This window comes from Rhinolophus sinicus, chromosome 11, assembly GCF_057876585.1.
Source record: "Rhinolophus sinicus isolate RSI-liver-muscle chromosome 11, RSI-T2T, whole genome shotgun sequence".
Classification (NCBI taxonomy): Eukaryota; Metazoa; Chordata; class Mammalia; order Chiroptera; family Rhinolophidae; genus Rhinolophus; species Rhinolophus sinicus.
This window is the reverse complement of record NC_142511.1, coordinates 22,884,195-22,890,299: the sequence shown is the minus strand read 5'-3', so window position 1 is coordinate 22,890,299 and position 6,105 is coordinate 22,884,195.

Below are 6,105 nucleotides of genomic sequence, written 5' to 3'. Positions count from 1 at the left end.
CTCCCAGAGTGCCCTGTCATTACCTAGGGCAGTGCACCGCCCCTTCGCCGCTCGCCACCCAGACATTTAGGTAAAAGCGACCCGGCAACGCGGGGCACCTCCCAGTCTGTGACCATGACCCGTATGTGCTCTTCTGGTAATACCCCTGTCCCGGGCAGAACAGCACCCCACCCATCCAGGACCAGCCCTTGAAAGAAGATGTCACATTCTTCCCCAGTTACTCTTCCTACTGTTTGCTATTCTCCGAGGCAGAAAGAGCTTCCTCATAGCCAACTCAATCCCTTTTCCTGAAGTTAAAAGCCAGATTCCGTTTATTTTTCTCCTTAGGGTGTGTATAGGTAGGAGGGGGTGATACTTGCCAGTAAAATGTACCCTTTGTCAGCTGTTGAACAAGATCCCAACAGATACCTGTTTCCAGAATGCCTTTGACAAGAAGGGAACATTACAGGTGGGAGACAGAGAACAGGAGGTGGAGGCTGGCCTTGGGGTGGGGGACCCAGTTGTGTCTTTTCTCTTCCATGGAGTTTTATTAGGGTAGAAAGAACTTGCAGTTGCTGTAGATTGTTCACTTGACTACCACAAAAATCACAAGAAGACACCTTTGAAGGGAAGACCTAATTGGCTGTGGCCCTAGACTGGGCATTGGAGCACTGGGTTCCAATGCTGGCCCTGCCACTCACCAAGTGTGACGTGGAACAAGTCCCTGCCCTATTCTGAGCCTCTGTAAAAGGGATTGGCCTGATAATCTCTAAGGACACCTCCAGCTGGGAGACAGAGAAGAAAGGGAAATAGAGAAGAAAGGCAACAATGGAGCCCTGGTGGCCTGGGGAAGACAGAGTGGGTGCAGGAGAGAGCAGAGAAGAGAAAAATCAAGAATCTACCTTCTGAGTTACTAAACAAGTTCAACTTGAAAACTGGGAGCACGTACCCCTTCAGCAGGTGACCCTCTAGGACCCCAGGGGCTTCCCAAAGCCTTTGTCATACCCATTTGTGGCCAACAGAGAGACTAGGGTGGAGTCCTGGGTCCCTGAGCTGATGTTCCCCACCGCCCCAGAAAAGAGGGCTGGAGTCAGGGGGAGTTCCAGGTCAACTGGAAAATTACAGAGCCAAGACAGAGTGAATGGTGGTATTTTCCGGGCTTGGGGAAAGAGCACTGAGAGTAAGAGGGAGTTGTCCCCCCTCAGAGGAGTAGGAGCCCCCCTCTCCCCTCTCTGATTTTTTTGTCAGAGGCCTACATGCCTTATACCTTGTGAGCAAACAGTGTGGTCTGAGATCCTGGACCCCACCCAGCAGCCTGGCCACCTGGGTAAGTGCCAGGTTACACCTCCCCAATGCAGTGACCCTTCTCTACCAAGCCAGGTGGATATGCTCTTCAGGCCGTGCCCCACACAGGGTGCTGTAGGGCCCTCTGCTAGGCAAATGCTCCCTCCCCCTTTTTCTGCTGGTATAGCCTCCTTGAGTAATAATAATGTGTTTCCCGGAAAATAAGACCTAACTGGAAAATAAGCCCTAGCAGGATTTTTCAGGATGACACCCCTGAACATAAGCCCTAATGCGTCTTTTGGAGCAAAACTTAATATAAGACCCAGTCTTATTTTCAGGGAACCATGGTAATAATTAACTACTACTGATTGTGCCAGGCACTGTTCTAAATGTTTTTCATGTATTAACTCATCTAATCCTTACAATATTCAGGCGATGGTTACCATTTTCAGGTAAACTGAGGTAGTCCCTCAGTCCAGTCATTATTCCCCCCAACACACACACACACACACACACACACACACACACACACATGAGTCTCTGGGCTCCAGAAACAAGGCAGAGGCAGCAATCCTTCATTTAGCCTGGCCAGTGACTTCAGAGCCTTAGAGAAAGTCCCAGCACCCATAATGCTTCTTACAAGGTTGGGCCCTTCTGGGCAGGTAACAGCTTCTGTGGGCCTCGTTTTCCCACTAAGTCAGTGGTAGGAAAACCACCACATCCCTTTCCCTTCCTCTTCTCTCCCTCCTCTCTAACACACACACACACACACACGCACGCACGCACACACACGCGCACACACACCCCACTCCCTAGCCACTTCCCATTTATAGGAAATGGAGGATGACGTGAGGAGCAAGGCTATCCTTGGGGATCTGCTAATAGTCTGGCTGGATATTGGAGAAACCAAAGATGCTGGCAAAAATGCATTAGCAGCTTCTGCTCTACCCTCCCCCCACAGCCCCTTACCATTATCCTTGGGATAAGAGCAAGTACCGTTCTCTTTCTACAGAATGAGATACCTAGCTGGGGCTGCTTGTTAGCCTGGAAGAAGGCTGAAAAGCCGTGCAGGACCTGGAGTTCCCATGTCCTCTCCTGTGTCCGCTACCCAATGGCTGTGGTCCCCTGTGAGGTTTCTTTGCTTTTTTCCCTGCCTACCTCAGGGTCAGGGGTGAGCAGCCTTTTAAGTGTAAAAGCCAGCAGCAGGGCCAGTTCCTGGCTATGGACTTGGAAGGGGCAGGGATGGGTCCCTTGAACACAGCAATTCCATTTCTGGGATCAGAGATGTGTATGCGCAAGATGTTCATCTCATCATTCTTTACAGAAGTGAAAAAGTTAGGAACAATTTAAATGTAGAACAATAAACTATTGGCTAAGCAAATTATGGCAAATCCATATAATGGAACGTTATGCTGTGTGCTTTAAAAATGGCGATGACAGGGCAGATGGGTGGCTCAGTTGGTTAGAGCAAGAGCTCTGGGCAACAGGGCTGCTGGTTCAATTCCCACACAGGCCAGCGAGCTGTGCTCTTTGTAACTAGAATGAAGTCAATGAGCAGCTGCTGAGCTCCCAGGTGGCCAGATGGCTCAGTTGGTTGGAGTGTGGGCTTTCAACCACAAGGTTGCCGGTTGAACTCCTGCAAGGGACGGTGGGCTGCGCCCCCTGCAGCTAACAACGGCAAGTGGACCTGGAGCTGAGCTGCACCCGCCACAACTAAGATTGAAAGGACAACAACTTGACTTCGATGGCGCTGATGAGTCCTGGGAAAAACACACTACTGTTCCCCCAATAAAAAGTCCTGGAAATACATACTGTTCCCCAATAAAGTCCTGTTCCCCTTCCCCAATAAAATATTTTTTAAAAAATGGCAATGACAGAAGAATTTTAATTGACTGGAGAAATGTTTATGATATATACTTACCAATGAAAATAGCCAGTTGCAAAATAGTGGGATATACACAATGGGATATACATCTTTTTAATTAGGCATATACTAATGCAATGGTATCCTGAATGGGATCTTGGAACAGAAAAGGGACATTAGTGGAAAACTGGTGGAAACTGAATAAAGTCTACAGTTTAGTAAACAGTACTCCACCAGTATTAATTTCTCAGTTTTGATCATTGTACTATGGTTATGTTAACATCAGGGGAAACTGGTTGAGGGGTATATGAGAACTCTTTGCAACTTTTCTGTAAGTCTAACATTATTCTAAAATAAAAAGTTTTGTTTTTTCAAACTTTTATTTATTTAAGTGTGTTTTTCTAGGACCCATCAGCTCCAAGTCAAGTAGTTTCAGTCTAGTTGTGGAGGGCGCAGCTCACAGTGGCCCATGTGAGGATCGAATCAGCAATCTTGGTGCCTGAGCACCGCATTTTAACCAACTGAGCTAACTGGCCACCACAAAAATGAAAAGTTTTAAAAATTAGATTATGTGTTTATATATAGAGAGACGGAGAGAAATAGAAGGAGGAGGAGGAGAAAGAGAAGGAGAAGGGGAAGGAGAAGAAGTGATTTAAAAACAAGACATAAGCAGAAGGTGAATACTGGTTTTCTATGAATGGGAGGATGATTTTTCTTTGGGTGGCAGGGGTGAGTGCGGCGGGGGGGGGGGAGGCCCTAGGGACAGGATCTAAGTTGCTTTTATAAACAGAAAGAAAAGAATCAAATATTATTTTTTAAAGGGAAAGAATAAAATAAAATGAAGGAACGAGGAAGAAAAAGGATGAGAACTAGCACTGGGCTGCTCCCAGTGTGGACTCCTATACCCTATTTCTGTTCCAACGGCTGGAGTGAGAGCCGTCAGGAACCTGAACAGGAGAATTCCACCCCCTCCAGAGCCTCCTTAACTGAGAGGTTTAGAATGGTTTGGGTGAAGAAATAAGAGGAAGCAGCATTTGAGAAGGTGAAGAAAGAACTGGAGGGGTTATATCCACACATCTGACCATATTTCCCCCATCACCCAGCGCTCCGTGGGCACAAAAGAGAAATTGAAACCACTGAAAGAAGACCTGGGTATCCGCATCTTCCCTCTCAAACCGCAAACTTGGGAATGACCATGGCCTCTAGTTCCCTGTGCTCCCACTGACTGTCATTCCTGGTAGGTGGAGCCTTAGAATTGCTGGTGAATGCAGCCCCCCACTAGGCGACTGAGGACAGGCCAATCTGAGTGGTGCCCCATGCAGGGAAGTTTTTAAAAACAATAACAAACACCTTCAAGGGTACGTCCTTCAGGAAACTTTCCTCTGACCATGAAAAACAGAAATCCTTCTACAAAGAGAACTTTCCTCTGGATTTAAACTTCTTTCTGAGTCCTACCCCTGGCCCCACTCAGGTCCGTGGGGAATCAGGAGAGAGATTAAAATTGCCCCCAAAGCAGAAGGATCCAGCCGAGCAGAGAGCAGAGGGTTTAGGGGTCGGGGGCGGGTGGTGGTGAATACTGAGCTTGGTCTGCCGAGGAAAGCTGTTGGCTTTTCTACAGGGAACAGCAAAGTCAATGTCAAAAGGGAATGGCTTCAGGGGGCCAACCTAGACCAGAGAGTCTCCAGGAGCCAGATCCCAGGAGAGTTCACAAGAGGCAGGTCCCAAGCAGCTTTAAACAGATTAAGCATGGGAGTGCGGGGCTCTTCAGGGCTTTCAGGCGCGAGGTAAGGGATGAGCCTGGATGAGCACAATAGTCTTGTCCAGCTCTGAGAGCCAGTGAAACCCATCCCACTCTCCTCTCAAAGGCCAGAACTGTGTTCGTTAGCCTCCCATATTTTGGGGGCAGCAGCAGAATGCTCTGAGTCAAGGAGCCTAGAACCGGAGCCACTCAGATTTAGAATCCGAAGTAACAGGAGGGATTGAAACTGGGGTTAGATACTCGATGGGATTGTTTTGGGGCATTGAGGCAGAGGCAAAAATGGTAATGCTGTGTTTCCCCTTTACGGGTTTCAGGAACGAACCAGACAATCCCCCTCCAAGTCTCTGAAAGGGAAAGACACTAAGTTAACGGGGCTAGGCTGTGAAATGCCTGGAGCAAGAAGGTGATTATGTGGCTGTGACTACCAGGGATTCTCCTCTGGAGCTGATGCCGGAGGGGTGGGGTGGAGAGTGGAGAAAGACAGCCAGAGGCAACAGCGCTCCCAGCTCCACAGCCCCACAGAGATCTCTCACCAACTAGTCAGTGAGAGGCTCTGTGCTATAGTGGAAAGAGTGTGGGCTCTGCAATCACAGACCCAGTGTCACTGACTATGCATCCAGGCATTCAGTTCTCATTCCCCAAACATTTAGTAAGTAACAGTTGGGAACCCAGCTTGGTGCTAGGATGTAGTAACTTCATGCCTGGGAGCAAGTCATTTAATCTCAGTCTCAATTTTTATGCAGAAAGCTTGTTGGGAAGAATGCAGGCTACTGCATCAGCAATACACTTAGGAGGAGAGTCTCAACGCATGTTTGTTCATTCTGTCTTATGTCCAGACTCCTGAATGAGATGCTGGTAGAGGATACAGAACATACAAGGTACATCCTCAGCCCTCGTGGAGGTTACAGTCTTCTCAGGGAAATAGAAAGTGGTGCAAAAATATGATTCAGCAACATGTCTGAAAGTGTGAAACACCAAAGCTACAAACCAACTCCAGAGGTCATATATGATTAGAGTTCAGTGGGACAAACCCAAGGAAACTGGGCAGAGTAGGGAAGTTCTGAGCCGGGTTTTTGGAGCAGGCATGCTGGTGACAGTGAATGATAATTACTTGTTTCTGTGCTATATACTTAGTGGCTTACAAAGCACTTTCACAGACATCATCAGGTTTTTTGTTTTTTTGTTTTGAATATCATCTCCAGGTTTGATTCTCACAAGT